Source organism: Erinaceus europaeus, chromosome 2, assembly GCF_950295315.1.
Source record: "Erinaceus europaeus chromosome 2, mEriEur2.1, whole genome shotgun sequence".
In the NCBI taxonomy this organism is placed as follows: Eukaryota; Metazoa; Chordata; class Mammalia; order Eulipotyphla; family Erinaceidae; genus Erinaceus; species Erinaceus europaeus.
The window spans coordinates 77180830-77207523 of NC_080163.1; the positions used below are offsets into that span (position 1 = coordinate 77180830).

At 39.3% G+C, this 26694-nt stretch overlaps 1 long non-coding RNA gene across 2 annotated transcripts in view; it reads left to right on the forward strand.

The window, feature by feature from the left end:
• LOC132535839 (uncharacterized) overlaps window positions 1-26694 on the forward strand; it is a 611211-nt gene that overhangs the window by 113117 nt on the left and 471400 nt on the right. Inside the window, exon 4 of one of the 2 annotated variants that reach the window (XR_009547572.1) lies at window positions 20528-20562. The exons of the other annotated variant lie outside the window; for it this stretch is intronic. This is a non-coding gene — a long non-coding RNA (uncharacterized LOC132535839). Of the gene's footprint in view, window positions 1-20527; window positions 20563-26694 lie in introns of those variants that run through there. 2 annotated transcript variants of the gene reach the window in all.

Below are 26694 nucleotides of genomic sequence, written 5' to 3' on the forward strand. Positions count from 1 at the left end.
AGAGAAGGGGAAAGAAAGACACCTGCAGACCTGCTTCACTTCGTGTGAAGCGATTCCCCTGCAGGCGGGGAGCCTGAGGCTCAAAACAGGGTCCTTATGCCGGTCCTTATGCTGCGCTACCACCCAGCCCCTGGTGTGCTTTTAATTTACATTTATCTTTACTTATTTATTATTATTTCTATTGCCACCCGGGTTATATTTGGGGCTCAGTGCCTGCAAAGTGAACCCACTGCTCTTGGTAGTCATTTTTTCCCTTTAATTATTTTTTATAATCTAGGAAGAAATTGAGAATGGAGGGGGAGAGAGAAAAGCAGAGAAGGAAGCAGCCCTGCTTTCCTGCTCATGAAACATCCCCCTTCAGGTGGGGATTAAGGGTTTGAATTCGTGTCCTTGCACATGGTAATGTGTGTGCTCAACTGTGTGCACTACCCAGTGCCCTACATTATCTATTTGTAAGTAAAGTGAAACACACGCACACACACACATATATAATATATATAACATATAATATATATATATATATGTTTGTGGGCCATATGTATATCTTCTTTTGAATACATTTATTAAGATATATTTTTAAATTATTTATTTATTTATTAATGAGAAAGATAGGAGGAGAGAGGGAAAGAACCAGACATCACTCTGGTATATTTGCTACCGGGGATTGAACTCGGGACCATATGCTTTAGAGTCCGATGCTTTATCCACTGTGCCACCTCCTGGACCATTTATTAAGATATTTTGACACTCTTTTTATAAGGTTATTTGGGGTTTTTTTTGTTTGTTTGTTTTGAAATCAGTACCTATTTTTTTTTAATTTTCCCTTTTGTTGCCCTTGTTTTTCATTGTTGTAGTTATTGATGTTGTTGTTAGATAGGACAGAGAGAAATGGAGAGAGGAGGGGAAGACAGAGGCGGGGAGAGAAAGATAAACACCTGCAGACCTGCTTCACCGTCGGTGAAGCAACTCCCCTGTTCGAACCGGGATCCTTAGGCCGATCCTTAGGCCAATCCTTGTGCTTTGTGCCACGTGCACTTAACCCGCTGCACTACTGCCCGGCTCCCATCAGTACCTATTTGTAAGCTCTGCTATCCTTGACTGCCCTACTGACACTTCCATTCTTCCACCCATTCATCCACGCAGCCCTTATCATCTCTTAATCTTGTGGTCTTTTCATTTCTTCTTTTATCTTTCTTTAAAAATATTTATTTATTCATTAATTTATGAAACAGAGAGGGAGGTAGAAATAGAGACAGATGACAGATAGATGGATGATAGATAGATAGACAGATAAATAGACAGATAACACTGGTGCATTGCTCAGGCACATGTGATCCCAGGGAACAAACTCAGAACTTCATGCTTGAAAGCCTAATGTTTTATCCATTATGCCCCCTCCTGGATCACTTTGCTTGCTTTGCAATTTCTTATGTACTCAGTAAGAATTTTCCCTCTGTTAGTGAGGCTGATGATTGTGAAAGCTGAGAAAAGCTGGAACTGGTACAGTGGCAAAAGGAGGAAATGAGCATTGTGTCAAAGTTTGCACTAGGAAGGCAAAAACAGCTGACCTTTCCATAGAAGCTCAGCTAAAATTCAAAACAAAGCTTCTGCGTTTTTCCCTTCTGTAACAAGAGCCTTCAACACATTCTATGGTAGAGACAATTGAGTGTTTTACCTTACTAATTTGCCTTTATTTGTTTCCCTTGGTAACAAGAACTGTTTTTGTTTTATTTCTTTATTGGGGAATTAATGTTTTACTTTCAATAGTAAATAAAATAGTTTGTACATGCATAACATTTCCCAGTTTTCCATATAACAATACAACCCCCACTAGGTCCTCTGTCATCCTTTTTGGACCTGTATTCTCTTCCCTTCCCCCCACCCCAGAGTCTTTTACTTTGGTGCAATACGCTAATTCCAGTTCAGGTTCTACTTGTGTTTTCTCTTCTGATCTTGTTTTTCAGCTTCTGCCTGAGAGTGAGATCATCCCATATTCATCCTTCTGGTAACAAGAATTGTTGAATGATACTTTATAACTGTGATAGACTTGTGACCATACAGAATATTATTTTTCAAAATCTTTAAAAAATTACTCTGGCTGATGAAGTCTTGTCCCAGAGGAGTACAGGTTAACAATAGTTAAGATATTGCTATAAATGTATTCTGAATTCAATGTCAGTAAGTATACGGTGGGGTTAAGTTTCTTATTGCTGGAGGAACAGAAAGAGCTAGAAGGATCTGTATGACAATAAATGGGAGACATCAGGTTAAATCCGTGCTTAGTTTAACATGAATCCAAATGATTACACAGAGAAGTATGTATGAACACATGTAAACATACAGGTCAATATATGCATATATAATCCCTTTCTCTGCCAACTGAGAAACAAAGACATACCAGCAACAATTAGTATATTACTGAGATGTTTATTTCTGGCCCTATTCTCTAGAACTCACAGAAAATTCCAGGATTAGGGTATAGATTGAGCTAGGAATTATTGAAATGCTCCCCTAGGAAATGACAAAAAAACAGTAAGTCATGGGAGTCAGGTGGTAGCGCAGCGGGTTAAGTGCAGATAGCACAAAGCGCAAAGAATTGCGCAAGGATCCCGGCTGGAGCCCCCCTCCCCACCTGCGGGGGAGTCGCTTCACAGGCGGAGAAGCAAGTCTGCAGGTGTCTATCTTTCTTTCCCCTTCTCTGTCCTTTCCTCCTCTCTCCATTTCTCTCTGTCCTATCCAACAACAACATCAATAACAATAACAATAGTAACTACAACAATAAAATAAGGGCAACAAAAGGGAATAAATAAATAAATTTAAAAAAAAAAGAGTAAGTCAAAGGGAAAAGGAACCAAGTGAAAGTGTGTCCTGTGGCAAATGCTGAAAAAAAAAATTGAGCAAGAAAATAAAGATGTCTTGGATTATTAACTAAAGTATAAAAAAAAATCCTAATTTTTACTGACATAAATAACTAAATAGAACTTTATTTTGAAAAATCTATGTATTTATTTTAGTGAGAAAGAGAGACCAGACACTCCTTAGTTTTGGCATTGGTGGTGCTAGAACTGAGCCTGGATGTCTGGGGCCTCAGGTGTGCCAAGTCTAAAGTGATATCCCTGATCTATCTCCCCAGCCCATAAATAGAAACTTGGAATAATTTATGTATGTGGTCTACTCTCAAGAAAATGGACCATAACTATTTTGTTAAGTATGATCTAGACATAATAACTTCCTTCTAGAGAAAAGAAAACTGGAGGGGAAAGTCACTGCAAAGTCACTATAGAGAAACATGGCAAATGCTGCCTTATCCAGGTGATCACGATTAACATCAGCAATAAGTCAAGCCCACAGTATATCCTAACAACACGATGTGATAAAAATGATGATCTATTTTTATTTTTCTTTCTTTCTTTATTTTTCCCTTTTGTTGCCCTTGTTTTTTATTGTTGTTGTAGTTATTGTTGTTGTTGTTATGTCATCATTGCTAGATAGGACAGAGAGAAATGGAGAGAGGAGAAGACAGAGAGGGGGAGAGAAAGATAGACACTTGCAGAACCTGCTTCACCACCTGTGAGGCAGCACCCCTGCAAGTGGGGTGCCGGGGGCTCGAACCGGGATCCTTGGGATGGTCCTGGTGGCTTCACACCACATGCACTTAACCCACTGTGCTACCACCCAACTCCCTGGTGTCCTATTTTTGTAATCTTCCTCTCAAGTAGACTTGAGGCTCCTTTGCTCTTCTCCCTTTTTATACACTCTGTAAAATCACAAGGTGCTTCAACACCCTCTCTCCTACAAATGATACACTTTAAGGAGCTGCCTGGTTTCAAAACACAACACAAGCATAATTGTCCTTTGACATGGAGAACTTGAGTTGCTGTCACTTCCTACTTCAAACAATGTAAGTTCTAAAAGCAACACATTCTGTTGAAAGTCAAGGTCCTTTGAAAGAAACACAGAGGCTACAGCTGATTCCCTGACATTGGAGTTCTACAGCTGACACCTGGGATCATCTGGAGTGGACTCTGGAAGTCTGTCCTGGTAGATTTAGTCTCAGATTTCTAATGAGAAAAAAATTAGACAAATCCAGTTCAAGGATGATCTACAAAGTACCTAGCACTTCTTAAAACTGTCAAGTCCCTGAAAAAAAGAAACTGAAAGTCTGTCATAACCAAGAGCATGATGTCTGGATATAATGTGTCCAGTACAGGGCCTTGAAACAGAAAAAAGGACATTAGATAACAACAACAATACTGGCATTTAAATAAAGTGCAGATATCAATTAATGATATATCAATATCCATGCATTATTATGTTGCTATATCAATTATAATAAATATGTCTTACTAATGCAAAATAGTAATATTAAGATAAACTGAGTGTGGGCTATATGGGAGCTCTGATTTAAATTTGCAGTTTTTCAGTAGATCTAAAATTACCCTAAAAGAAACCATTTTATAAAAACAATGATACATAAACAGTTCCTGGTACATTATAAATACTCAATACCCATGTAATGGCCTGAACTTCTTATATTATTAATGCAAATCCCCAATCTGGGGGAACAAATTATGTATGACCTGGGAGCTCTGTATAGTTAACCTGCTTTATAGAAATGTCCATCAATACCTATGGAGCTAGTTTCATAAAGTAACTCATGCTGAGGGAGAGCACAGAGTATGTTTTTTAAGAAAGAAAACAGCCTTTAAAAATATAGAGTCTGGAACAAACATAGACATGAACATCAGAGACTAGGGAGTGACATATGAACATAAAGCTGAAGTTGAGACTGACTGACTCACTTCACAAGAAGATAACAAAGATGCAGCAAACCTACTGATTAGTCACACCACCCTGCACTAATTGGGATTACAAAAGTCAAACTGTTTTTATGGGCAACACCCAATGAGCCAGACTAAACAGGAGAGATTAAGGGGATGTTTAAATAGGAGTGTAGAATGAAGACACTAGCTTCTGTGCTTCAGAAAACATATACTAAATGCAAGTCCTATAGCCCGAAGCAAAGTAGAAGAAAACAACTGTTAAAACAGAGGTCAAATGGGGCTGAGAGGTAGTTCATCCAGTAGAGCACACAACTTAACTATGAAAGACCCAAGTTTGAGCCTCTGTCACCAGATTGGAGCACTTGTAGGGGTAAATTTCTCAAGTGGTATACTATGGTGTCTTTATCTCTTTCTGCCTCACCCTCTATCTAAAGGGGGGTTGGAGAAGGCCACCAAGAGTAGGGAAGTCATATCTCAGCAGTAAGTCTAGTGGCAAATAAATAAATTAATTAAATAAATAAAATTGGTTAAGTAAAAAAATGATAAAAGAAAACAACCAATTGTAGACCCTCAAGTCAGTGACTTGAGAAGAACCAGATTCTGGGAGCATCCAACAAGTTTTAAGGACAAGTCACTGTTGATATTGGGTCTCTCATTCAGCTTTTAGAGAGTTGACTTCATGTGTCTTTTCATGATGAGGTTTTTTGTTGTTGTTTCTTTTTGTTTTTAAAGATATTTATTTATTTGTTTGTTTATTTATTATGAGGAAGATAGGAGGAGCGAGGAAGAACCAGACATCACTCTGGCACATGTGCTGCTGGGGAACTGAACTCAGGACCTCATGCTTGAGAGTCCAAAGCTTTATCATTGCGCCACCTCCCAGACCACTATGATGAGTTTTTTTTTTTAATATTTATTTATTTATTCCCTTTTGTTGCCTTTGTTTTATTGTTGTAGTTATTCTAGTTATTCTTGTTGTTGTCATTGTTGGATAGGACAAAGAGAAATGGAGAGAGGAGGGGAAGACAGAGGAGGAGAGAAAGACATCTGCAGACCTGCTTCACCACCTGTGAAGCAACTCCTCTGCAGGTGGGGAGCCAGGGACTCCAACCTGTATCCTTAGGCAGGTCCCTGTGCTTTGCACCACCACATGCGCTTAACCCGCTGCGCTACCGCCCAACTCCCTATGATGAGTTTTTTTAAAGTATCTCTTTTTCAGTGATTCTGTCCTTAGTTGTATATTTACATTGTCACTGTTCTATTCATAATTAAGCAAGCAGATCAACTAAGAATTAAATGTGAGAGAACCATTATGGTTTTCAATCAAGTTTCTCACATTCTTCTTATAAAGAACGGTACTGTTACAAAGAAATCTGAATTGTTAAATGTAATAACTATTCTCTTACAATATGGTTCATTTTCTCTAAGTTGTAGGTATCAGAACTTGTAGAATTTTCAGACATGAAAAGATTAATTTTCCTGCAAGTGAGAGTGACAGATGATAAAGGCACAACATCTGCAAAATAAAAGCAGACACATTAAGAATTAATTTAAAATCAACTGATATCATATAGATGCTTAATTGGGTTCATATTATATATCAAAGTCATCACTAATAATTATATTTCACATTTTTTATAATTTGCTAAATTTCATGTAGTGTTTAATATACTCTGTCCCAGTTGTCATCTTGACATCCATTTTATCTTAGCCCAAATTAACATGGGCTAAACATGTACAACTAGATTTTCCTAAGAAATAAGTTCATGAAGAATTAAAAAAAAATCATTTGTTTGTTTTGTTTTTTCACCACTGCACTGTTCAGTTCTGGCTTATCCTGGTGCAGGGGATTGAAACTGGGACCTGGGAGCTTCTATTTGCATAGCCATTATACTATCTTTTCCACCCCCCATTATGCTATCTTTTCCACCCCCCCCCACTGTGAAGTACTTAATTAGCCTTTAATATCTAGAATTACAGAGAAATTTGGAAACCAGTTTATACGTGACCCTCTGATTTTGACTACTTTCTAGACTTAAGGTCATATCAAGAAATTCATAAAGTAAGCTACTTCTATTTCAGCTTACATCTAGAACTTCTTTAAAGAACCACAATGCCCAAACCACACTATAGAGCAACACATCGTGTCTCTGAGGGTGTCAGGTTATTAGTACTTTTAAAGTTTATAGATGGCTCCAAATCACAATCAAAGTCAAGATATAAAAGAGAACTTCCAGATTGAAAAATGAGGTTATATAATCCTTCTAGCCTACTGAATGAGACAGTCATATTGTTTTAATGTTCAAAGAGTCAAGTTAAGATTAGAGAAAATCCTTTATAGGTACTGCACAAAGGGTTTTCCTACGCTTATAATACATTTGGGCTTGTTGTAATTTACTTTAAAACTAAACCTGAGGCAAGGATTAATGAAACTAAATGATAAGTTACTCACAGACTATCTATTTCTACTTAAACAGAAACTTCCTTTGTGAATTGAGATTGAAGAATGTATTATTGAAAAAGATATTTACAATAACTGAGTCATCTGCTGTCACAACATATCAATATCTTACTTGAGAAGCTTTTGAATTGAAGATTGATAAACCTTTTTAACTGAGATATAACAAGTACAGGGTATAGCTAAATGACTTGGAATCTGCTGCTTAAAAATAAATATTTTAAGATTACCTCCTAAATTTAACACTGATGTCCTCAATGATTCTAAAGGATTTAGTTATTTTGTGCTTTCATTTTCCCATCTGTAAATGGAAAGCCAGCATTTGCTTCACTGAGGTATTAAAGAGTTAATTTAGAATGTACCTTGAAGATGAAAAATACATGTAGTTAAATAGTAGTTAAATTCACTTTTATTGCCCTTTTTTATTGTTGTAGTTATTATTATTGTTATTGATGTCATCGTTGTTGGATAGGACAGAGAGAAATGGAGAGAGGAGGGGAAGACAGAGAGGGTGAAAGAAAGATAGACACCTGCAGATCTGCTTTACCGCCTGTGAAGCGACTCCTCTGCAGGTGCGGAGCCAGGGGCTCTAACTGGGATCCTTATGCAAGTCCTTGAGGATTCGCACCATGTGTGCTTAACCCGCTGTGCTACTGCCCTACTCCCCATGTAGTTAAAATTCATGAGAGTTCTCATAAAAGTTGAAGCTATAACTAAACTTCATTGTTCTAGCTAGAAGTTAGACTCTTTAACTACATAATTATTTTTAACTCCTTTGTTCGTACACTGACTGAACAAATAAATACTCAACTGCAATCTAACATTTGCCAAGACCTAGGTTATTTAACAGTAGAAAAACAATTTCCTGGCTTCTTGAATCATAGTTTTGTGTGGGAAATAGACAGCAAACATACATATATCAGGTATTGATTAAGTGCTTGGAGAATACATAGGAGATACGTAACAGGGATAGAAAGCAATTGTAGGAATGTGTATTCAATTTAATTGGGGGTGATTAAAGAATATTTCTTAAGAAGGTTACAGGGAAATGTGAGGGATGGAGGTTCATGCAAATATGTTAGGAGAGAGATTTCCAAGCAGAGGGAACTATTAAAGGAATGTACTTGAAAACAAAGAATAATACAAAGACATGGCAACTGTAATGGAGTGAATAATAGAGTTTACTTTAAATTAAGATGAATCCATATGTTATATGAATCGAGGTACTGTCCCTAAATTTATTTTCTAAGTGTATAATGATGGTCTACAGATAAGCACAGGAATTTAAAAAAATGGATTCAGATATTATTTCCTTAAATATTTACAAGCATACATGTTTTCTGGGTTTAAATAATAAGTTTGTTCTGTATAAATACAAACCTAGTTTGGATGAAACAAATTAAATTAGTATTAAGTTTCTACTAGTTTTCAAGCAGATTCTGTTATGTTCCATCGTTTGTTTTTAATCTAGCAAAGCTATGTAATAAACTGGCAGTAAAAAATAATTACATTGGAATGCAACTTAAAGGGAATCTTTGCTTTCTCTCTGACCTCAAACAAGTAATTAAATTTATTCATTAAACTGAAAGATAGTTTAGAAGAAAATAGAAAATGCTTTCTAGACATTTGTAACTTCAAGAATATAGTACTTGTCATTTTTGCAAGGCTGGCTTCGCAGGCGGGAGACAGAGACAACCAGGGACTCATGGATGAGTGGAGAAGCAGTATTTCTTTATTCACGAGCGAGTGGGGATACGATTCAAAAACTAATCTAATCTAATCACAACCCCATTCTGTCCTGCATCCTTCTTCTCCTGCGGCAGTGTCAGGAACCAAGGGAGAGTACCAACATAGGATAGGGGGCATGGAGAAGGGAAGGGCACAAACCAGTGAGGACTAAACCAAAATTTCCCAGAGGCAGGGGGAGCGAGACCAAACCAATGTAACAGAATGACCATGTAAATAGACCACAATGTCAAGCAATGTAACAGAAGGGGTCCCAGAAGCAGAACTAGAAGCATACCAACAAGTACTGACAAAGGAAAATTTATTAAGGTATTTATAATAAGAATAATAAAAAGTTTGAACAATACTGACTATTTCAGACAAATAGAATATACATGTAATAATATAATAATGAATTTTTGTTAGGTATAGTCTATAAAATTTTATTGAATTTATGTAAGCTTAACAGAAGCACATGCTTACAGTTTTATTTTAAAAATATTTTTAAATTGGGGCTAGGTAGTGGTGAACCTGGTTGAGAGCACATGTTATAATGCTCAAGGACCCAGATTTGAATTCCCCCATTCCCCACCTGCAGGGGGAAAACTTGCAAGTGGTTAAGCAGGGCTGCAAGTGTTCTCTGTGTCTCTCCCTCTCTACCACCTCCTTCTCTCTCAATTTCTAGCTGTCTCTATCTAATAAATAAACAAAAAACAAATAAAATTTTTAATGGTGTTTATGTATACACCTATTAAATTGTAGTAATATAAATCACTATTTAATTAATATGAGAGGGGGGAAAATTGATTGTATGTCTAACAAAGGGACTTTTCAAAGCTAACCCAACTACAAAATAATGTGATGTTAACAATAACTATCCATTGTCCTCTTGAACCCTAAGACAGCAGGAACCTCACATTTCCACTATAGAGCCTAAACTTCCCACAGTCCTAAGACCCTAAGGTAGGGCCCACTTTCCCGTATGCTTCCCCCAATTCTTATCAAATAATATTGCATCCACTGATCACAACCTAATCAACGCAATGAGTGCCACCCCAGCATGATTCACTTCAGACTGTGTCCAGAGACTTCACGTGTGGAATGACAACCCTTCAGCTTCATCACTCGGGTGAGACCTTTCCTTTCATAGTATTCTCTAATTCCATCCCAGGTGGTTCACTTCCTAACAAAGTCCCAAAAACCTAGATATACACCAGGTTCCAGGAGATAGAGCATATGTTCACAGGTATCCATAAACTAGAGCAAATATGTACCTGAAAGCAGTAGTACACTAGAGTTTGCAGTGAGTACCCCCCAACACTTCATCTCCACTATTCCAACCTTTGGGTCCATGATTCTTCAATAATTTGTTTGGCTTTGTATGTTAACTCTCTTTTCAGCCACCAGATTCCAGATGCCATCAGGATGCCGGCCAGGCTTCCCTGGACTGAAGACCCCACCAATGTGTCCTGGAGCTATGCTTTCCCAGAGACTCACCCTTCTAGGGAAAGAGAGAGGCAGACTGGGAGTATGGACCGACCAGTCAATACCCATGTTCAGCGGGGAAGCAATTACAGAAGCCAGACCTCCCACCTTCTGCAACCCACAATGACCCTGGGTCCATGCTCCCAGAGGGATAGAGAATGTGAAAGCTATTGGGGAGGGGGTGGGATATGGAGATTGGGTGGCAGGAACTATGTGGAGTTGTACTCCCCCATCCTATGATTTTGTTAATGTCTCCTTTCTTAAATAAATTAATTAACTAAAAAAATTTTAAAAAACAAAAATATTTTTAAATTTAGTCAATTCAGGTCTGAAACTGTTTCACAAATTCTCAAATGGCAATGTATCATTTTACCTATAAATATTTCTTTCTTTCTTATATATATATATTTTTTTTAATTTTTATTTATATATTGAGACAGAAATTTAGAGAGGAGGGGGAAGTAGAGATTGAAAGAGACACCTGCAGCCCTGCTTCACCACTTCTGAAGCTTTCCCCTTGCAGGTGGGGCCCAGGGACTTGAACCTGGGTCCTTGTGCACTGTAGTGTGAAAGCTTAATCAAGTGCACCACTGCCAGTCCCGCTACCTGTAAATATTTCTATATGCCTTTTAGAAATTTTTTTAAAGGAATACTTTTTTTTATATATTCTAACCAGTCAATCTTCAAATTACTCCTGTATTTCATTTTTTAATTCAGTTTTTTTTTAATTGCAGAGAAAATTCACATGGACTTTGTTGTGTGTACCAACTTTAAGAGTGCATTTCAGTGATATTAGCACATTCATATTGTTGTACATCTCTGGAACTTTTTTCTCTTTCAAGACTGAAACTTTATATTCACTAAACATTAATTTTCATTTCCTCATCTGCCTCCCCCAGTAGTGTGACAGTCACTACTCTCAGTTTTCTTTTTTAAAATTTATTTTTATTTTTTATTTATAAAAAGGAAACTGACTAAACCATAGGATAAGAGGGGTACAACTCCATACAATTACCACCACCAGAACTCCATATCCCATCCCCTCCCCTGATAGTTTTCCTATTTTTTAACCCTCTGGGAATTTGAACCCAGCTGATTGTGGGATGCAGAAGGTGGAAGGCCTGGCTTCTGTAATTGCTTCCCTGCTGAACATGGGCATTGACAGGTCGATCCATACTCCCAGCCTGCCACTCTCTTTCCCTAGTGGGGCAGGGTTCTGGGGAATTGGAGCTCCAGGACACATTGGTGGGGTTGTCTGTCCAGGGAAGTCTGGTCAGCATCATGGTAGCATCTGGAACCTGGTGGTTGAAAAGAAAGTTAACATACAAAGCCAAACAAATTGACCATCATGAACCTAAAGGCTGGAATAGTGCAGATGAAAAGTTGGGGGGGGGGTCTCCATTTTGTAGATAGGTAGTAGATATACTTTAGTTATATTCTAAAGAGCCTGTGGCTATACTAGTTTTTTTTTTCTTTTTCTTTTTCCCCTGAGCCTGAAATTTAATATGCAGGTGGATCCAAATTATTGTCTGGGGAGATGGTATCATGACTGGAAAAAAGACCAGAAAGCTGGATCAGGGAAAAGAGTAGCCCCCAAATATGGGAAACGGGTATAAACCTTGTTGACTGTAAACCCCATCTATTTGATGTGATCTGGGGCCCATATTCAACTTGGGAGCCTATGTGACTTCTGCATCCCTATAAATCTGAGCTCAGATTCTGTGGTCATGAGTAGGAACTTTCCAAGCAGCCCCAATTTCAGGACCCATCTTCCTCAGGTGTAGCATAGAGTATATTGTCCAGCCTCCCTTCAGAAGATGGAACATTCTCTACCATTCTTGATCCAAGTTGAGGGCAAGGTCCTATGGGGGCCCACCAAGGGGTCTACTGTGTTGTTCCTGATAGAGATGACTAGTAAATGGAGAGAGAGAGATATTCAAGGTCTAGGCCCATCATGTCTGTTTGTTAATCTCAGGACTCCTCGAATAGGGCCCCATCTGATGGAATGTCCTGATAATGACTAAAGAGTCATCATTAAAGTATGCCAATCTCTTGCCTTTATTCAGCTTTTGTAGTCCTTGCTTTGATGAGGTTAGCTTTGGAGTGAGTGAGAGAACTGTAATAGGAAGTAGGTGAAGAGGGTATCTAAGTCTAAGTAGACACTATTTCATTAGGAACATTATACTGACTCACTACAGACTACTGTGTACTTTTGCTTTGAGGTATATATTTTGCCCTAATTTGTGGATTCATGTGAACATATGCTCTATCTCATGGGACCTGGTCTATATCTAGGTTTTAGGACTTTGTTAGGAAGTGAATCACTTGGAATGGAATTAGAGAATACTATGAAAGAAAAGGTCTCACCCGAGTAATGAGGGTAAAGGGTTGACATTCCATGCCTGACATCTCTGGACACACTCTTAAGTGGAACATGTTGATGTGGTACTCATTGCGTTGATTAGGTTGGGATCAGCAGATGCTACTTTCAGTTTTCTAAAGCTAGATATTTAAGGTACCTTATATAGATTTAACTAAGTAACATTTGTCTATAACTGATTTCTTTCACTTACTGTAATGTCAAGGGTCATCGATGATGTGGCTAGCATGTGTAACAGACAATTTCCTTTCCTTTTAAGGTTAAATAATATTTCAATTTATGTTTATATCATATTCTGTTAATGCAGTTGTCCATGATTCTTTTTAACTGTTTCATTTTGGCCTTTAATTTCACTGAATTCCTTTGGTGACAGATCTGCACATAAAATATGTGGTGCCAGGCTAGTGTGGGGGTGCCTCTTCTTGGGTGTGTACTCTCTGGGTTGGAGGGAATGCGATTGGAGGAAGCAGGGGCTGCTATTCACGCAGTGATGTGAGAGATGACCCAAAAACCCAGGTGGTGGTAGCGAGGAGGTTCAAATTCTTTATTCATCCCCATGCCCAAGCTCTTAAAGGCTGGGAAATGGAAGTGGCAAGTCGGAAACTGAAGTGGCTTGACAATACCATACATGGTTAGGAAAGGGGCGGAGAAAGGTAAAAGGGGCTGGGAAAGGTAGGAACTTCCTTAACAACTGTTGGGAGGGGTTTAACTGGTAGGATTAATAATATACTGCATGCAGGGAGGATCTTGAGGGTAGAAAAAGAGTATATCAAATGAGCATAATGGGTGCCCACCATTATAAATAGGGAGGAGACCTTAAGTCATTTGTGAGACAAAGCAGAACATTGATATGTAGATAATAAGAGAGCAGGTCATTGTATCAAGGAATGCAGAGTGAAACAGGTGAGCTGGCTTAATGTTTTAAGAAATGACAAGCCCCTGGAGGCAGAAAAATACAAAGTCTCTGGAGGCAGAAAACTGGGGTCCGTTCTGCTCCCAAGCTCAACCTCAGAAAGAGAGAGTTTGACAGGGAGATTCGTTTCCTCAGTTCCCCATTTTTAAATGGGAAAAACCTTTTCATGCTCAACCTGGTTCTCACAGTATTCCCAGCAATGTGGCAGTGCTATTTTTCAAAATCTACAGCAGTACATTAGTTAAGAACCAAGTGTCACGAGTTAAGGTCTTTGTAAGGCCTTTACAGGCATTATAACAATCCAAAGTGAGACATTTTAAAAATATAAACAAACTGCTCTCAGCAGTTGCAGGGCCAAGCTGTTCTTTTGTTTGGTGGCTATAGTATCTACCACATGTTGAGATTTCATTGCAGAGCCCAGAACCAGTGAGGTTGGCTCTGTGTGTCCAGCTTGTCTGATCTGGAATTAGAACTGTGTTCTGGCATGCTGATTCTGTGCCCCTGGCAAAGACATTGCAGTGCTCTTTCCCAGAGAGTATTTCCCAATGCATCTGAAGTCTGCTGATAGAGAGCAACAATGTGCTATGTGCCTACATCATCATTAAGTTGCTGCTAGTGTGGTCTCTTGAAATAATGGGCCCATGTCAGAGATGGACAGATTTTGCATTATTGATAGCAAACAAGGAGTGAAAAGCTGAAGATTTTGAATTCAATATAGCTATTTATCGATGAGTTTGGGGCCTTGAAATTACAGTTCTGTGACTTTTACCAAATATTTTCCAATTGAGTCTTTAGACATATTATACTAGAAGCCTAGATGGGCACAGCTGGTAGAACACACTTTAAATTACCATGTACATGGACTTAGGTTCAAGGCCCTAGTCTCCACCTGCTGGAGGGTAAGCTTCACAAGAAATAGAGCAGTACTATAGAGATGTCTGTCTGTCTGTCTATCTATCTATCTATCTATCTATCTATCTATCTATCTATCTATCTATCTCCTTCCCTTTCAATTTATTTCTCTCTCTGTCCAAGAAAGGCAGGCCACTGCTGTGGATTTGTCATGCAGGCATCAAGCCCAAACAATAATCTGGTGGAAATTTTAAAAATAAAAGTGAGATAGATATGTTATAGTAGGCTGACAAAAAACAAACAAGAACCAGACTTCCCTAGATAGTACACCTTCTTTGACATGAGAATTTTCCAGATTCAACATCACCACATTGAAGGAACCATTGGTGTTTTCTTTCTACTTAAAAAAGTAAACCCAAAGTACTGAAGCTCCAGAATTAGGAGAAAATAATAAATAAAATGAAATTAAAATACTATCCTAAGTACAGTATCAGGATCAAATAGTGAAAACATTGTAAAATCAATATATTTTACAATATATAACAATCCATAGTCAGACCCCAATTAAGCATCTGATTTAATTAAACTCCTTTTTATTATTGCAGTGAGATGAACTCTTTTTTTTTTAAGTATTTATTTTTTTAGAGTGATGCAGAGAGAAAAAGACACAGAGAGAAATACCAGAGCACTGCACAGCTCTGGCTTACTGTGGTGCGGGGGATTGGATTGAACTTGGGACTTTGAAGCCCTAGGCAGGAAAGTCTCTTTGCATAACCATTATGCTATCTACCCCCGCTGAGATGAATTCTTGATTAGAAGTTTTATAACTGAGTGATTACTAAAATTGCTTTGCTACTAGAGTGAATTCCTGCATACCCAATTCTGTAGCTGTAGGTGAGTCATGAGGGATTTCTTTTCCAACTTCTAATCAAGAGTCTGTCTTGCTGCAATGATCAATATGAGAGGTAGCACTGGCCCAAATGTATTTCTCTATGTAGCCTTAGCCAATACCTCAAATTCCACATGGTCTGTCTTATGGTAGCATGCTTGAATTAACATGTACAAAATTGCAAGGCATTTTCTTCCCTTCAAATGCAAGGTGGAGGCAAGCTAGAGTGTGGTACAGGTCACCACACTGGACTATCCTTCTCTCTATCTTCTTGCTTTCTTTCTCATGGTTAACCTTTCTCTGAAACCTTTGGTCACCTTATCTGCAATAGATTTCAATCCCTTTTTGCTGTGCCTACTTCTCTAATAATCAGCTCTGCAGAACAAAGAGAAAGGGCTAGAGAAATCTGGTATCCAAGAGGGTGGTGGTGATGGTGCATAAAACTCTCTTTGGAAAAATTAAAATTAAGCAAAGGCAATCATTTGCAGAACTTCATCTACTTCAAATATTTATTTTATTTATAAAAAGGAAACACTGACAAAACCATACATAGGATAAGAGGGGTATAGCTCCACATAATTCCCACTACCAGAACTCCGTATCCCATCCCCTCTTTTGATAGCTTTCCTATTCCTTAACCATCTGAGAGAATGGACCCAGGGTCATTGTGGGATACAGAAGGTGGAAGGTCTGGCTTCTGTATAATTGCTTCCCCACTGAACATGGGCATGGACAGGTCAATCCATACTCCCAGTCTACCTCTCTCTTTCCCTAGTGGGGCTGGGTTCTGGGGAATCGGAGCTCCAGGACACATTGGTGGGGTCCTCTGTCCAGGGAAGACTCGTTGACATCATGCTAGCATCTGGAACCTGGTAGCTGAAAAAAGAGTTAAAATATAAAGCCAAAGAAATTGTTGACTGATGATGAACCTAATGGCTAGAATAGTGCAGATGAAGAGTTGGGGGGGGGGGGTCTCCGTTTTTGTAGATAGCTAGTAAGCATATTTTAGTTATATTCAAAGGGCCTGTGGCTATACTAGTTTTTTTTTTTTCCTGTATCTGGAAGTGAGAGTTCCAGAAATATTTTGTTTTGTATACTAGACATTCCTGACATTGCTAAAATGCATTTAAACATTCCTGATTTTCTAACTCTCATACAATTAACTTTAAAAGACTGCACATGTTGCATGAGGGTTAGGGTTAGGTTAAGAAGGCAGCCTAGATTGATATTCCAGGAAAAGGGTATTTACTTGTGAACATATTTGTTCTCAAATGAAACACAAATTGAAATAAATAAATATGACATTAAAAATAACAAATACAGGAGACAGAAAGATTGTGTAATAGGTCTGCAAATGAATGACCTTGATGCCTGAGGCTATGAGGTCCCAAGTTCAATCTCTATAAACCAGAGCTGAGCAGTGCTCTGGTGGAGAAGGGAAAAAAAAAGAAAAAGAAAAAGAAAAAAACAAACAAACAAAAACCTAAATAAAAATTTCTCAATGCCTGAGCATAAAATGTAAATATTACTTAATTTTTTATTATTTATTATTTCATTATGAAAGGGTAGGAGGAAAGAGGAGCAGTACACAGCTCAATTCTGGCAAAAATTGGTGCTAAGGATTGAATTTCAACAACAAAAGTCCTGGACCAGATGGCTTCACAAATGAATTCTACAAAACTTTCAGGAAACAGTTAATACCCATACTTCTTAAGCTATTCCATAAGACTGAAGAAACAGGAATACTCCCTTCCACCTTCTATGAAGCCAACATCACCCTGATACCAAAAGCTGATAGGGACAGAACAAAAAAGGAAAACTACAGACCAATATCGCTGATGAACATAGATGCCAAAATATTAAACAAGATCTTGGCCAACTGGATACAGCAACATATCAAAAAGATTGTTCATCACGACCAAGTGGGATTCATCCCAGGAATGCAAGGCTGGTTCAACATCCGTAAGTCAATCAATGTCATTCACCACATCAATAAAAGCAAAGCCAAAAACCACATGATTATCTCAATAGATGCAGAGAAAGCCTTTGACAAAATCCAACACTCATTCATGCTCAAAACTCTACAAAAAATGGGAATATATGGGAAATTCCAAAAGACAGTGGAGTCTATATATAGCAAACCTACAGCCAACATCATACTCAATGGACAGAAGCTGAAAGCATTCCCCCTCAGATCGGGGACTAGACAGGGCTGTCCACTGTCACCGTTACTCTTCAACATAGTATTCGAAGTTCTTGCCATAGCAATCAGGCAAGAGAAAGGAATCAAAGGAATACAGATTGGAAGGGAAGAAGTCAAGCTCTCACTATTTGCAGATGATATGATACTATACATAGAAAAACCTAAAGAATCCAGCAGAAAACTACTGGAAGTTATTAGGCAATATAGCAAGGTATCAGGCTACAAAATCAATGTACAAAAATCAGTGGCATTTCTTTATGAAAACACTAAATCTGAAGAGGAGGGCATCCAGAAATCACTCCCATTTACTGTTTCAGCAAAATCAATCAAATACCTAGGAATACAGTTGACCAAAGAAGTGAAAGACTTATATACTGAAAACTATGAGTCGCTACTCAAGGAAATAGAAACTGATACCAAGAAATGGAAAGATACCCCATGCTCATGGATTGGAAGAATAAATATCATCAAAATGAATATTCTCCCCAGAGCCATATACAAATTTAATGCAATACCCATCAAAGTTACACCAAGCTTCTTTAAGAGAATGGAACAAACACTACAATCATTTATCTGGAACCTGAAAACACCTAGAATTGCCAAAACCATCTTAAGGAAAAGAAACAGAAATGGAGGCATCACACTCCCAGACCTTAAACTATACTATAAAGCCATCATCATCAAAACAGCATGGTACTGGAACAAAAATAGGCACACAGACCAGTGGAACAGAATTGAAAGCCCAGAAATAAATCCCCACACCTATGGACATCTAATCTTTGATAAGGGGGCCCAAAGGATTAAATGGAAAAAGGAGGCTCTCTTCAATAAATGGTGCTGGGAAAACTGGGTTGTAACATGCAGAAGAATGAAATTGAACCACTTTATCTCACCAGAAACAAAAATCAACTCCAAATGGATCAAAGACCTAGATATCAGACCAGAAACAATCAAATACTTAGAGGAAAACATTGGTAAAACAGTTTCCCACCTATACCTCAAGGACATCTTTGATGAATCAAACCCAATTGCAAGAAAGACTAAAGCAGAAACAAACCAATGGGACTACATCAAATTGAAAAGCTTCTGCACATCCAAAGAAACTATTAAAGAAACAAAGAGACCCCTCACAGAATGGGAGAAGATCTTCACATGCCATACATCAGACAAGAAACTAATCACCAAAATATATAAAGAGCTCAGCAAACTTAGCACCAAAAAAACAAATGACCCCATCCAAAAATGGGCAGAGGATATGAACAAAACATTCACCTCAGAGGAGATCCAAAAGGCTATGAAAAACTGCTCTAGGTCACTGATTGTCAGAGAAATGCAAATTAAGACAACACTAAGATACCACCTCACTCCTGTAAGAATGGCATACATCAAAAAGGACAGCAGCAACAAATGCTGGAGAGGTTGTGGGGACAGAGGAACCCTTTTCCATTGCTGGTGGGAATGTAAATTGGTACAGCCTCTGTGGAGAGCAGTCTGGAAAACTCTCAGAAGGCTAGACATGGACCTTCCATTTGATCCAGTAATTCCTCTCCTGGGCTTATACACCAAGGACTCCATAACACCCAACCAAAAAGAGGTGTGTACTCCTATGTTCATAGGAGCACAATTCATAATAGCTAAAACCTGGAAGCAACCCAGGTGCCCAACAACAGATAAGTGGCTGAGAAAGCTGTGGTATATATACACAATGGAATACTATGCAGCTATCAAGAACAATGAACCCACCTTCTCTGACCCATCTTGGACAGAGCTAGAAGTAATTATGTTAAGTGAGCTAAGTCAGAAAGATAAAGATGAGTATGGGATGATCCCACTCATCAACAGAAGTTGACTAAGAAGATCTGTAAGGGAAACTAAAAGCAGGACCTGACCAAATTTTAAGTAGGGCACCAAAGTAAAAACCCTGTGGTGAGGGGTAGACATGCAGCTTCCTGGGCCAGTAGGGGGTGGGAGTGTGTGGGAGGGATGGGTCACAGTCTTTTGGTGGTGGGAATGGTGTTTATGTACACTCCTAGTAAAATTAGTCATATAAATCACTAGTTAATTAATACGAGAGGGGGAAAATTAATTGTATGTCTTGAAGTTTTTCAAAACACAAACTGAATCTTTTCAATATATAGGCTCTGTAATTGATATGAAGACTCTCTCAAAAGCCTAGACCAAGTAGATCAGAAGCAACCAATAGCACAGCTATATACAAGATACTGGGTACTGTACAGCAAACCCTAACAAAAGGACTTTTCAAAGTTTACCCAATTACCAAATAATGTGATGATAACATTAACTATTGATTGCTTTTTGAACCCTAAGACAGCAGGAACCTCACATCTCCACTATAGAGCCTCTACTTCCCCCAGTCCTGGAACCATTGGATAGGTTTCCCACTTTCCCGTATGCCTCTCCCAATCCATATCAAATAATATTGCATCTGTCGATCACAACCTAAACAACACAACGATTACCACCTCAACATGCTTCACTTCAGACTGTGTCCAGAGACTTCACGTGTGGAATGACAACCCTTCAGCTTCATTACTCGGGTGAGACCTTTCCTTTCATAGTATACTCTAATTACATCTCAGGTGGTTCACTTTCTAACAAAGTCCCAAAAACCTAGATATACACCAGTTTCTGTGAGAGAGAGCATAAGTTCACACGTATCCGTAAACTACTGCAAAATATATACCTGAAAGCAGAAGTACACTAGAGTTTGCAGTGAGTATCCCCCTAATACTTCCTCTCCACTATTCCAAGCTTTGGGTCCATGATAGCTCAACAATTTGTTTGGCTTTGTATGTTATATCTTTTTTCAGTCACCAGGTTCCAGATGTCATCAGGATGCTGGCCAGGCTTCCCTAGACTGAAGACCCCATCAATGTGTCCTGGAGCTCAGCTTCCCCAGAGACCCACCCTACTAGAGAAAGAGAGAGGCAGACTGGGAGTATGGACCGACCAGTCAACGCCCATGTTCAGCAGGGAAGCAATTACAGAAGCCAGACCTTCTACCTTCTGCAACCCACAATGACCCTGGGTCCATGCTCCCAGAGGGATAGAGAATGTGAAAGCTATTGGGGAGGGGGTGGGATATGGAGATTGGGTGGTGGGAAATGTGTGGAATTGTACCCCTCCTACCCTATGGTTTTGTTAATTAATACTTTCTTAAATAAAAAAATAAATAAAAATAAATTTTAAAAAAAGGATTGAATTTATGGTCTCTGGAGCCTTGGACATACAAGTTGGTGCTCTAATAAGCTGAGATATCACCCCAGTCCTGTAAATGCATATTTTTCATCATCTTCTTTTAAAATATACCTTATTATTTTTAAACATATTCCTTACTCTTATAAGAAATAAGAAGTGTTAAAACAACCCTTCTGGTTGCTATAGGATTCCTTTGTTCCTCTTCTTCTAAGTCTTTAAGGCATGCAGTAAGGTCATTTACTTGAGCCTTTTCTTGTTCTCTAATGTGTGCTTATATGGCTATGAGTTTCCCTCTAAGTACTGCTTTAGCTGTGTTCAATTTATCTTAAGTTAATGTCCTTTTATGTACTTCTTTGGCACATCTCTACTTCTTCAGAACAATTTCTAGGAATACAGTATTTCTTTAGAATTTGATTGCATGATATTTAGTACTTTACACAAAGTTGTACTGTACCTGGTAGTGCCCCCTCTTCCTCATCACTTATTGTATTTAAAAGTTTGGCAGCTTAAATATGGTGTGCTATTTTAATTTACACTATACTGGTTGCTTTTGAGATTAAACTATTCTATTTTATTGGGCAGTATGCCAGCTTCCCCCTGCTTATCCCTGTGGTCCATTTACATAACCAGTTACCTAGGAACTGCCCTGGTTTAATCCCCACTGGTTCAGGATGTCTTTTTGCTCTGCCCCCTGTCGTAGTCACTCTGATTTCTACCAGTCTCTTTTCACTCCACCCTCTCTACGTCACATCCTGTTTCCACCCTACTTGGCGAGTATATATACAGCTGCTCTTCTGTTTTAACACACTTGGGATTGCCTTCAGGCTCTGAGAGTTCCAGAGTCTATCTCCTGCGACACTAGCTCAGCACAAGTTCCTGATCCCTCTCCCACGCAGCAGCCTAGGTTGGCTCCAGTTGAGTTCTCTCCAGCCTAGAGAGCACTTGCTCAGGAAGAAGCACCCTCAGGCTCTCCCAGCACTATTTCTCTTCTTTTTTATTTTTATTAGTGATTTAATAATTATTAACTAGATTGTGGGGCAAAAGGGGTACAATCCCATAAAGCTCCTGCCACCAGAGTTGTATCACATCCCCTCTATTGGAAGCTTGCTTCCCTATTCTTTATCTCTCTGTGAATATGGAACAGGGTTATCACTGGGGCTCGGTGCCAGCACTTGGAATTCACTGTTCCCAGTGGCCATTTTTTTCCCTTATATTATTCTTCCTATTTATTTGATAGCACAGAAAGAAATTGAGAGAGATGGGGAAAATAGACACATAAAGATAAAGACCAACACTTGCAGACCTGTTTCACTGCTCGTGAAGCTTTCTCCCTGCAGGTGGGGAGTGAGGTCATGCTCCTGGGTCCTTGAGTGTTGTAATATGTGTGCTCAACCAGGTGTGCCACCACCTGACCCCCTATAATGTCTACTTCTACTCCTTTTATTGTAAAACTTCTGTCCTTGCCCGCTTTTCTATTATGATATTCATCATTATTGCAGTGATCTGCAGATATTATACATCTTGATCATCATAAGCCCTATGTTGTATGTATTAGGAATACTTCTCCTTTTGTTATTTGCTCTAGTTTTTCCCTCTCTATATTATGTAATATCACCTGTCTCTCCCCTGGGTTGACTTAGCTGAAGTGTTTCATAATGGAGACAGACCTTAGTCTATTCAACTGGTGGGATGACTAAACTCCTTACATAGGGGGGTTCTGTGAGATAAAATTGAGATAGTGGGGTTGAAATCATCAGTGTGTCTGTTTACTCCCAAATATTTCCATTCTAATGATTTGGTGATTACTGAGATTATCCATTTTCTCAATAAACATCCCAATTTTAAATTTAAAAATGGCTGTGGAGAAGGTTTAATATGAGATTATTTCACTCATTGGTGGAACTTATGAAATAAGAACAGGAAGGGAAAACACAAAGTTAAACTGGGACTGGGTTTAGCAGATTTCACCAAAACAAAGGACTAGGAGAAATAATGAATTTTATAGATAATGAGGAAGTTTCCTTGTCCTTGCTGTCTTAGATTTTAAGAAGGTAATAGGTCGTTATTATTATAACCAAGTTATCTGGGAATTCAGTTAACTTTGAAAATTCCATGGCAAGAAATTTCTGTATCATACAAGACCTCACCATGATTTATGTCCTTTAATGCAACATACAACTATATCTTATATACTGACGAGACCAGTTGCTTCTGCTCTCCCTGGTCTAAGATTATAGGTGATTTAATATTTTCTTTAAAAGTCATTATTATAAATGAATGAACAACTTAAGCCCAGTGTTAGAGTACATGTATGTAAGTAGCAGGAAAATCTATATCTTAAAGTAAAAGTGCACAACAGTTTGCAGTGACTCACTAAGTGCAGCAAGTAGACAGAAAAAAAAAAAAATACCATAAAGTATTTAATCAGATATACCCTCCTCACCTAATTCCTATTCCTATTTCATTTCCCTCAATCACTCTTTTTTTTTTTTTCCTCCAGGGTTATTGCTGGGCTCGGTGCCTGCACCATGAATCCACCGCTCCTGGAGGCCATTTTTCCCCCTTTTGTTACCCTTGTTGTTGTAGCCTCTTTGTGGTTATTATTATCATCATTGTTGATGTTGCTCATTGTTGGATAGGACAGAATGAAGACAAAGAGGGGGAGAGAAAGACAGACACCTGCAGACCTGCTTCACCACCTGTGAAGTGACTCCCCTGCAGGTGGGGAGCCGGGGGCTCGAACCAGGATCCTTATGCCAGTCCTTGGCTTTGCGCCACCTGTGCCCAACCCACTGCGCCACCACCCAACCCCCTCAATCACTCTTAAGTGTCAGATAAAGTAAGGACTACAAAAGCTGGATAAGGGCAGGAACCAAAACACTTTAATGATGGCCCTTTTGGTCATTCCCAGGCTACCCCATCATCTGGGGGCCTAGTCAGGGAATCCTGCTGTCCCACATAGATATGATGGGCCTAGATCTCTAACAGATCCCTCTCTCCATCATCACTGCTCACTGCCAACGGGAATAAGATCATAAACCCTCTCTTGTGGGCCCTACAGGACTTTGCCCTCAATGTGGAACAACAATAGTAGAAATTACCCCACTTTCTAAAGGGAGGCTAGTGTGACGTACTCTACCACTTGAGAAAGACTGGTCCTGAAATGAGTGCAGCTTAGAATGTTCCTAACTATGGACCATGGAGTATGAGCTCAGAGTTACAGGGATGCAGAGGTTACACAGGGTTCTGTGATGAATATAACTAGATATGGGCCCTAGATTAGGTTGATGGGGTTTACAATTGACAGTATTTAAATACTTTTCCCATATCTTGGAGTTACTCTCTGCCCAGATCCAGCTTTCTAGTCCTATTCCCAACTCTAACATCATCTCTCCAAAGAATACCCTTAGCTCACTTTCATGTTAGCTGTCTGACTCAGGCAAATATTAGTAGAGTCATGGATGGGTCCCTTGGAATATACCTAAAATAGATTTCTTAGCTTCTTCCCACATGAAGATCCTTAGTTCCATCAGCTCTATTCTTACTGTTATGCTCCTGATTATTAAACCATTTGTTCTGCTTTGTAGCTTAATGTTTTTCAGCCACCAAGTTGCAGATGCTACCATGATGCCAACCTGACTTCTCTGGGCAGATGAACTCATTAACGTGTCCTGGAACCCCACCTCTCCAGAGCCCTGCCCCAAGAGGGAAAGATAGAAACAGGCTGGGAGTATGGATCAACCTACAACACCCATGTTCAGCAGGGAAGCAATTACAGAAGCCAGACCTCGCACCTTCTGTACCCCATAATGATGCTGGGTCCATACTTCCAGAGGGATAAAGAATAGGAAAACTTCCAATGGAGGGGATGGGATATAGAATTCTGGTGGTGGGAACTGTATGGAATTGTACCCCTCTTATCCTACAATCTTTCTAGCAATCATTGTTAAATCAATAAATAAAATAAAATACAGGGGAGTTGGGCGGTAGTGCAGCAGGTTAAGCGCAGTTGGCACAAAGCACAAGGACCTGCATAAGGATACCGGTTCAGCCCCTGGCTCCCCATCTGCAGGGCAGTCACTTCACAAGTGATGAAGCAAGTCTGCAGGTGTCTAACTTTCTCTTGCCCTCTCTGTCTTCCCCTCCTCTCTCCATTTCTCTCTGTCCTATCCAACAACAACAACAATAACTACAATAAAAAAAAAAAGGGCAACAAAAGGGAATAAATAAATAAATAAAATACAATAAAGAATAGTATGCACTAAAATATACCCCATTGAATCCAGAACTACCACTTTTCACCCCATCTGCTTTCACTATTTTCTTTGATTGTCCCTGACTTTCCAAACTCATTTCCAGATCAAATTGTCCATGTCTAGATTATTTGCACTTATTTAGGGTGCTCTAGCAAAAGTGGGGGTACTTATCAGGAGTAATTAGGGCAAAGAATGTAGCTTAAACTCACAGTAGTAAGACTCAGAAGTAGGGGTCACATGATGGTACTCCTGGCTAAGTGCACACATTACAGTGCACACAAAGACCCAGGTTCAAGCCCCTTGTCCCCACCTGAAGGGGAAAAGCTTCACAAGGGGTGAAGTAGGGCTACAGGTGTCTCTCTGTTCCTCTCTACCTCTCTCGCTCCTCTCAATATCTCTCTGTCTCTATCCAAAAAATAAACAAATAAATAAATAAATAAAATGTTTTTTAAAAGAATTTAAAATTATTTATTAAAAACAAAAGATTCAGGGGGCCGTAGTCAGGGAGTCCTAAGATGACCAAACAGACATGATGGGCCTAGACCTTGAATAAATCCCTCTCTCCATTATTACCAGTCATCTCTATCAGGAACAATATAATAGACCCCTTGGTGGGCCCCCACAGGACCTTGCCCTCAGCATGGATCAACAACGACAGAAAATGTTCCATCCTTCGACGGGAGGTTGGACAACATACTCTATGTTCCACCCGAGAAAGATGGGTCCTGAAATTGAGGCATCTTGGAATGTTCCTACTCATGACCACAGAATGTGAGCTCAGATCTACAGGGATGCAGAGGTCACATAGGCTCCTAAGTTGAATATGGGCCCCAGATCACATCAAATCGATGGGGTTTACAGTCAACAATATTTATACCCCTTTCCCATATTTGGGAGCTACACTTTTCCCTGATCCAGCTTTCTGGTCCTTGCAGCCATGACACCATCTCCCCAGACAATAATTTGGATCTACCTGCATATCAGATGTCAGGCTCAGGAAAAACAAACAAACAAACAAAAACTAGCATAGTGATGGGTCCTTTGAAATGTAACTAAAATAGGTATACTAGCTATCTACAAAACGGAGACCCCCCCCCAACTCATCATCCGCACTATTCCAGCCTTTAGGTTCATGATTAGTCAACAACTTGTTCGGCTTTATATTTTAACACTTTTTTTCAGCCACCAGATCCCAAATGCTAACATAATTTTAACCGAACTTCCCTGGACAGACGACCCAACCAATATGTCCTGGAGCCCCAATTCTCCAGAGCTCTGCCCCACTAGGAAAAGAAAGAGGCAGGCTGGGAGTATGGATCAACCAGTCAACGCCCATGTTCAGCAGGGAAGCAATGACAGATCCAGACCTTCCACCTTCTGCACTCCATAATGACCCCAGGTCCGTATTCCCAGAGGGATAAAATTAGGAAAGCTATCTGGGATCTGGGGAAGAGATAGGATGCGGAATTCTGGTGGTGGTAATTATGTGGAGCTATACCCCTCTTATCCTATGGTTTTTGTCAGTGTTTC